The sequence below is a fragment of the Oculina patagonica genome, chromosome 9 (genome assembly GCF_052425735.1).
Source record: "Oculina patagonica isolate OP01 chromosome 9, crgOcupat, whole genome shotgun sequence".
NCBI lineage: Eukaryota > Metazoa > Cnidaria > Anthozoa > Scleractinia > Oculinidae > Oculina > Oculina patagonica.
The window spans coordinates 27,655,088-27,664,119 of NC_135766.1; the positions used below are offsets into that span (position 1 = coordinate 27,655,088).

At 40.0% G+C, this 9,032-nt stretch overlaps 1 pseudogene across 1 annotated transcript; it reads left to right on the forward strand.

Annotated features, from left to right (window-relative positions):
• Positions 1 to 403: 403 nt before the first annotated feature.
• Positions 404 to 4,082, forward strand: LOC144664691 (uncharacterized; annotated as a pseudogene). Its single transcript, XR_013572839.1, has 5 exons — positions 404 to 436; positions 841 to 905; positions 1,725 to 2,801; positions 3,083 to 3,400; positions 3,725 to 4,082. The product of XR_013572839.1 is annotated as an uncharacterized LOC144664691 (transcript).
• The last annotated feature ends 4,950 nt before the right edge of the window (positions 4,083 to 9,032 follow it).

Consider the following 9,032-nt stretch of genomic DNA (forward strand, 5'->3'; position numbering starts at 1 on the left):
ACATTGCCGGAAACACATGTGAAAGGTCACAGCGAAAATGAATGTATGCGTGATACGCAGTCGATATAAGCTAAACCGATTGGGAGCAAACAAGTCGCTTTCATTATACTTGGGTTAGCAACAAGTTTAGCCGGTTTGGTAGCTTGCGTCCGAGATTATCGATTTATCGAAGCGATCCAGCTGACGGCTTGCTTCAATTTATTCAGTCATGTGGAAACCGACAGTCCAATATTACATACAGTTGTCTTGCGATTAGTAATCTAACCGTTGGCTCGCGTCCAAAAATTGGACAACTGCACGCATAAATATGGGCTGTACACCCAGGTAAGTCCTGTATGTAGAATAGTCTTCGTCTCACGGTGAAAACCAGTTATTTTTCAAGCTAGATATAAAGGTCTTTGAGTTAAAACGTCTCAAAACAAAGCAATAATCAAAGGTAGAACTCGAACAAGTGTGCTGTTGACGCTTATGAGTGCTGTAAACAAAGGAATTCACGGTGAAACTTCCGTGTTGTCTTGTAAGAAGAGATCAAATGGCATAACGGCGACAATAAATTATCAACCATACACTACGAAAAGCTTCAAGCTGAACTGTTACGAAATATGCCAGACAATCGCTTTAGTTATATTTGGTCGCCTTTACGTGGGTTGAATTCCGCCATTGTAGCTGTTTATGGCATGAAAAGCCCAGCTGTGTTTTAATACTTACAGTCGGGGTAAATAAATTTTGCTAACAATTTGGACTTGACAAAGAGGACTTCAGTTGTTTTAAGGCAACGGAGTATTGAGTTGTAATGTATGTGATTATATTTCTGATTATTGCTTTCCTTAAATTAATCAGTACACCATGTCTGAGTCGTACGAAGATTAAACCAGAGCAGGAACCATTCCCCCACAAACAGGAAGGTAATAAAAATTTAGATTTCTTAGGTAAATAGCCGGTGGTAGAGTTGAAACAGATATTCCCAAGGGTTGTGGGCACTAATTCAATTGACTGAGACGTAACATTAGATGTTTTAAATTTGCTGGGATTCGTTTCAACTACTTCACAATTGCTTTTCAAAATGACACACTTTGCTGGCAGGTCTTCGAAATACGCATTACAGTGGCGGATCTTTGGGAGGGAACCGAGGGTCCGGCCTCCCACCTTATTTTAAGGCCAAACCAAGACCTGTAGGGCTGAGAAAAATTTCGAGGGCGGGCCCCACTCATATTCTTGGAGTCTGGAAGATCGGGCCGCCCACTAACTTGAAGGTCTGGATCCGCCACTGCATTAGATCAGACTATTTTTTATCACATTTTCGCTTTGTAACAGACCTATAGATAGACCTGTGCCAGTGTCTTCAAGGCACAGTTTTCTGTTAAGCTTCCTAGCTGCCAGCGACAATGTAGGTCAGGTATTTGGGTTTATCCTCGATAAATCGATAGTGAGTCAAATAAAGTACATTGCAATGACTTTTGTAGTTTCGACTATGAGCAAAATCGTTTTATGTCAGTTGGTATTTGCCACAAATTAATGAAAAAAGTGCCAGGCCTGCAGCATGCACATCAGGATTTTCAATGATATCGACACACTTGCTCTAAGAACTGGAAAATATGAGCCCTGTGTGATGTGATCAGCGGTAATACACCCGAAATTAAATAAAACACTGACCAATTAGAGCGAGACAAATACGTTACTTTATCTCCCCATCGTGTTCAAAATGTGTTAAAATTTTCTTTCAGGTGAGAAAAATGAAGAACAATCATCAAGGGACTCATTGCAAAAAAGTCATTCGAAAGATGAAAAAGACCGAATGCATGAGGTAGAGCCACCATCTCAACCGCTGAATGCATGGCCGCAGCTGAGTGAACGAGAAAATCATACTCAACCTGAACATGAGCTAGTGCATCAAAATCCCTCTCGAGCCCCTACGAGACGGTCGAGTGAACTGCAGAATCAACTTCAGTCAGATCAACTACATGAACAAGTGCTTCCAAATCAACCACAATCAGAGCTAGAGGATCAAAATCAACCAGAACAAACTGAAAAAGGGTCACAGAGGCAACCACATGAATGGAAGTCGAAAGAACAAGTGGGCCAAAATCTCCCTGAGGAAGTGCATAAGCGGGGGCCAACTGCTCAACCGTATGCATGCCAGCCAAGTGCATCAGAGACTCAAAATCAGACGGAACATGTACATAAGGAAGTGCGGCATACAAACGAATCAGCTGCATTAGAAAAACAAAAACAGCTAGTTCATGTAAATGAACAAGATTCTCCAGTGCAACCACAAACACAGACGTCAAATGAGCTAGAGAAGAACAGTAAACCGGAACAAATACCCGAAAAAGAGTCAGTATTCCAATCACATAAAGGGCAGTCAAGTGAACAAGAGAATGAAGGTCGGACAGAACAAGCACTTGAAAAACTGCCAATCAAACAATTAGAGAACCAGTCAGAAAAAGTACATGAACAAAAGTTACTAACTCGACAACAACATGCATTTCAGTCTGTGGAACAGGTGAACCCAAACCAGACAGAACAAGCGCTTAGAGAATTGTCACCAAATTTAAATCCATCTGAAACATTGCTGCAGAGTGAGTCAGAGAGCCAGTTAGAACATGTGAATGAACAGAAACCTCTGACTCAACCAAGTACATATCAGTCAGGAGAACAAGAAAAACAAAATGAACCACAACAAACACCCGAACATGGGACAGTAACTCAACCAAATACATTGCAGTCAAGAGATGGACTAGAATTACAGAGTGAAAGTGAACCAGAACAAGCGAATCAAACAGAATCACCGAGGCAAGAAGGTCTGTCAACAAACGCACTAATAGCAAATCAATCAGGGAAACCAGTTAAGCCAGAAAAGCGATCATACCTGTTGGATAGCTGTTGGATTGTAATATGTCTAAATTTAAAGAACTTTTTATAAAGATCAAGACGGAGGGAACCGTTAATGAGTGTTTTGTATGCTTTGGCAGTTGTCCTAGTTTGAAATTCCAGCTAAGGGCTAGAAACTCTCTGCTATTTTTTCAAGATTCATTTATGCTGAGCTTTATTCGAGTTAAGTGAAACTTGTTTTGTTTTTTAGGTATTTCAATTCCCGAACACTGGGCACCAATGCCACGCCCTGACACAAAAGTTCATATGCTAACACTTCTCCCGAGCTCACAAGAGTACCAAATGGTCGTAAACCAGTGACAAGCTACCCATGACAAGCTGAGTATCCAGACAATTGAACGAGTACAGAATCCTAAACTGTACCAGTCTTACATGCTAAGAAAACAGAAAATGGATCACGACAATAAAGGAACTGATAATGAACGACGACTTTTCCATGGAGCTAACCACAGAAGTATGCAAGCTATAAAGAGCAATGGATTTAACAGGGACTCTTGTGGCGTCCAAAGTAAGTAACATCATAGAAGGTTTCTCTTGATAATGGAATAAGAGACTGGAGTTCCCACTCCATAAATAGCATTAACTTATCTCGTACCCAGTTCTGCTCAACGAAGCGAGTTAACATCTGGGTACGAGATTAAGCATGATGCCATCTAAATCTTATGAAACTATGACTGAGTTAGACCGACTTGTCGTGTCCGTAATTATCATTCAGAGTCTAACTGTTGTGGCATTAAACGATCACAGCTCAGTACCGATCTTGACCGATCTTATAAGCATGTCATTTATGTCTTGTTAATGTTAATTTTCCACATAATGTCTTTCCTCGTAGAAAAGGCCTATGGAAGAGGCCTGTACTTTACCAAAGATGCTTTTTACTCCGTTGGATACGCAGGGGGTAGTAGTGGAGATGCTGTTCGCTACTTGTTCCTCGCCCGAGTCCTGGTGGGGCAGTACTGCCAAGGAAACGCTTCTATGATCTTGCCTCCCCCAAAACAGCCTTCTGTTCCAGAGACTTTGTATGAATCAGTTGTTGATAACACTTCAGATCCCAGTATATTTGTTGTGTTCTATGGTACTCAATGCTATCCAGAATACCTTATAACCCTTGAAGAGGTCGATTCATATCAATATCATGCTACGAGCCTAACAGGTTAAGTAGTCAATGTGGAGGTTGGCGCTCAAACGCCTCTTTTTTCTGAGCCAAAGAGCCATATATTTATTATATATTTCTTTTCAGTGCAACTCGACTGCAATCAGATCAGAGAAAAAAGTAAGAACGACGAGGAATGACGTTAAAAGTCGATGTAACAGTGAAAGAACAAATTATCATATCATTCTATTAAAGTTCAGCTGCTGTTAAACTCATTCCGCTTAATACATCGCCTTCAATTTTAATTTTTCCTACCAAGTTATATTTGCGTCTCCTAGTATGAAATAAAGTGTTTTTGAAGTGCTCTGGTGAGGTCTTTTCTATACATAAACAATAACCGTAATTAAAGAAATTAATAATTTATATAGGCGTGTACATGTCGTATATAGCCTCATCGGGACTACTCACGTGTCATACGTTGTATAATATCGCATACATTCTTATCCAGATTTTGCGTTCCTAGATCCTTAAATGCGTCTCAAGTGTTACAAAAACGAACACATGTTATCGATATAAATAAACTGGGCTTTAAATTTCATGCATAGAGTTCTTCACTTCCGCAAAAAGAGGCAAGGTGAAGAAGCAAGATGAAGTTTGCGAAGTTACGTCTCTCACACCAATCGCAAAGGAATAGTGTATGAGGCGTAACTTCTTATACTTTATCTTGTTTTCATGCCTCTTTTTTCGGAAGCGAAGACCTTTGGCAGGGACCGCGGAGACCATTTTGAAGTGGTAGGGCTAAAAAGCTGGCTAAGACAAGCAAGCATTAGGGGTCATTTTATCATGTGAAAATTCATAGCGGAGCTCCCCTGCGCGCCAAAGGCGCGCGCAGAGCGGAATAAGCAAATGGTTATCCATCGAGCCGAGAAATTTTGCGGGTCGCCGCTAGCCCTGTACGTACGCACGGATTAGTCCTGGGGATGAGGAGGTTTCCCGCCTGTGGCTAAAGAAAATGAAGGAAATTACAAACAGCAAATAAAGCTCGCAGGGCTAGACAAAATGTAGACAACGGGTAAAATTACTCAGCAACACTGCACAGCAAAATATCTGAGAGGTTTATTATCCAACTGCTCTATTTTTTTTTCAAGTGTGAGTGTATCGAACCTTGATGCGCCTTTACGTAAAAAAATTGTGGTTCTCGTTTAATCATTACACGGTTAAATTTTAATTTTATTGGTCTCTGGTCGCATTTTTCGTACAACGAGCAACTGACGTAATTTTCTATCGACTAGATGATGTGGACATTTCAGTTAGATCTAAACGAAGTTATGTGTGTTTACTGTGTAGGCTGAATGAAACTGCGAATAATACTGCGAACTTTTTTTCTCCCACGATGTCCTCAAAAGTCATTTATATCAGTTAGTGAAATTTTGGAAAACGAAAATTGTTTACGAGGAGACCCGAAATATTTGCGAATGATATTCCTTGCGCAAGTCCAGTTTGCTTGTTTCTGTTGCATGTTTGCTGTTGAATCTGCGGCTGTCTTCATCAAGAATACAATAACTTAAGCAAATGATTGTGTTAATAAGAAGCTAAGCACTACATAGATCAAGTCCGCTGAAGAAAAAGACAGGACCCTCATGCAAGCTAACAACCTCTACTGAATATTGCTGAGCCTGATTTCATGACAGAAAATTTCATGGTGTTTTTACTTTCTGAACGCAGTTTCGATAGATTCCGTGTGGAAGGTTTAGATAGATTTCGTGTGGAAGGTTTAGATAGATTCCGTGTGGAAGGTTTAGATATTCTCCATTTAGGTTTTTTTTAAAATAAATGTGGAGCTCCGCTTTAACATGTTTAAGGCTTGCTATACATTATATTATCCTTTTCATCCGGAGCCCTAAAATATCAACTCAACCAAAAAAGTGGTAGGGCTATAGCCCTACCAGCCCCTCCCCCTCCGCGGTCCCTGTTTTGTTTTTATCAAGAGAAAATAAGCTGTTCTCTTTTAGGATTGAAACGTTTTTCCTGTTTTAAGGTAGAAAGCGGTCTTCTAGATACAGCCAAATAGTTTTTCTTCCTTCACTAATATTTGTTGTAAAAATAATCTGTTGATCTCGTCTTATGCAGTGAAAAAATTAATGGAAAATTAATTTTGACGCCAACTGTGGTCATGGATGAAACTTGCGTGACAAACCATATTGAAAAAGTTTTTTAAGCCGCAGGGCTCAGGAAATGAGGTCGGAAAAGTGACTCCAAAATGACATTTCAAAACAATTGAACTATTCAAATATATTATTCACAGACTAAAAGAATGTTTAACCACATCACGTGATAAAATGTCAACAACGCTAAGCAAGCATCAATCAAATGAAATTCTGGGAACAACCTTTCCAGGTTTGGAACACAAACAACGAGTCGAATCAACGCTACTGTACTACAACTGAGTGAAATTTTATCGTGATGGGCAATTTTCACCCAGCAAGACAAAGGGCTCGGTAAAAAAGGAATTCATTGGTTTAAAATCAGAAAAAAACTTACCGTGGACAACCACTTTAACGGCATCAATGGGTTCTGGGGCTAGGTAAGTTCGTCCTCGACAATTGTATCTTCATATTCGCTGTATTTTTGAGATAGAGGGCCAGGAAGAATAAAAAATGCTCGGGCTTTAACTGGTCACTGATAATATAACATGTACAGCAAGAGAGAGAACTTTTAGAAGCAGGAACAAACGCGACATTTTGATTTGGCTACACTACATGGAATTGTTAATACTTCCGCCTTTTCCACGAAATCGGTAAATGGTGGTCAAGTTTCTTGCCAAGCAGACTCGTGATTGCTCTTGTTGCAAGCAAGCCCGCATGCTGTGCGAAATAAGTTACTATTCCGATCGATTTGTTACTGTGTTCGTCGCACCGTATTGCGCATTTTTAGCGATAAGCTGATCACTTACCGTTATACGCAATGATATGCGTATGATATATTGTCATGCTGTTTCTTTGATGATGATCTTTGTTGTGATGCCACAACGTAGTCCCCATTTTTCCAACGGTAGTCATTGCCGTGGCGTTCTTAGATCAATAGTATTAGAATCGATGAACTTGAGCTAGAAATTAGGTGTGTCCTTTGGCACTTTTGGTCTCTACAAAGAAACGAATTAGACAGAAAATAGAAGGATTATGCGACGCAATGAAATATCTGCTTTTAGCTGTCTTGAACGCTCGACGCATCATTAACTTTTTCGAAACTTAACATGATCTTTACATGTTCCCCGTCCATCATTCGTCGTCGAGTTGCTACATCATAATCTTTATTACGGATGTCAGTATTACCATAAATCGTCTCGGACATACATGTATGTAACTAGGACAGGATACCGGGGCAGGCCGATTTGATTTCCACTCTGCACAAGCTTTGATAACTAGAGAATTTGCATTACTTAGTTTGTAACCGGTGACTTGACTGTGATTTCGACAAAGAAATTCACTTTTCAAGTTTTGCTTTTTGGCCTTTGCATTTAGAATGAAGCCGGAAATCTGCGCTTCCTTGTATTTTGTAAGCAACGAATATGACAGTGAAACTTTCAGTGTGCAACTTAGCGGAAGAAAGCAATGGCCGTAAGTATATCTGTCCACGGTTGTTACCCCTTAAGCAATTAAAGGAAAGGCAAAATGTATCATCCTTAAACTGGGTTTTGGATGCTTGGTCGTTCATACATCGTTTACAAAACTGAAACAAAGGGTATGATAAATTTAGATGGTCACATTAATGATAGAAATTGCGTGACTTTCTAAGGTCCATCTACAGACCAAACAAATTAAAGCTGATCCTGTCAGAGTTTTGTTATCTCATTTCGCAAGTCTGGATGTATAACATTTCGTTTAATTTTGGTCAATTGCTTGTCTGAAGTTTAGGGTTGAACTTCTAACTTCGGAAAAATAAACCAGAGCCCGCAGCGTATTCCGCCATGTGAGGGCGAAAAGAGTTCCTTGTCTCCTTTGGCCTCCCGCTAGTTTTTTGACCTGGAATGACGTTCTATTCGTGGACCGAATTTGTTTGATGAACTTGATGATATAGTTATACACGTTTGTTTTCTTAAAGCCTGGTTTTCACTAGCGACGCAAGCACAAGCACAAGCACAAGCACAAGCACAAGCACAAGCACAAGCACAAGCACAAGCACAAGCACAAGCACAAGCACAAGCACAAGCACAAGCACAAGCGCGATCACGCAAAAAGGACAAATTTTCATCCTTGTGCTTGTGCGCAAGCACAAGCTCAAGCATCAAAATGCAACGCGCTTGTGCTTTTGTCTGAGTCGAAGCCGTTTTCACGGTGAAATAAGAGCTGTTATCCTTGCGCTTCCTCAGTGCTTGCGCTTGTGCTTGCGTCGCTAGTGAAAACCAGGCTTATAGTCCGGGAGCAAGGAGCACAGAAATGATGTTTTGCACTTCCAGAGTACTGAAAAGGTTTGACAACGGATTTCAATAGATTAAAACCTCCTCTTTCACGCTAGGTAGTTTGTGGTTTCAAATTGTGGTATACGTTTTGAGTTATAGGTATGTTTTTGTCAGTCGGTACAGGTTAAAAAAGTCTCACATGAGAACGAGGCTGACATTGCCACTCAAATTATTCATAGAAACTTATTCGATAAGAAAACAAATGTTATGCAGATAACTGATAGGACTCTATGAAAGTCAATTTTATGGAAAGCACCACGGCTTGCAAAGAAATCACATGATATTTGTCCTCGTTTTGTGTGACGTGTCACAGCATTCTCATTCTCTGTTACATAGGAACAGACATTTTTCGCTCACGATCATCTGCAGACCGTTTGCTCTTTCAATTTGCTCTTTTCGCACTAAAGAAAGGCAGTATTTTTAAAATTTTTAACTTGTTTAGATAAAAACCTTGGCAAAGGCGTTAAAGTAGCGCATTTTTACTGAAGCCTCGCTTTCATGTTGATGGAAAAGAAAAAATGATATTAAACTTGGTAAAGAAAGAAGCAATGTTTAATGAAATTTGCCCACAAGAAAATATTTAAAATA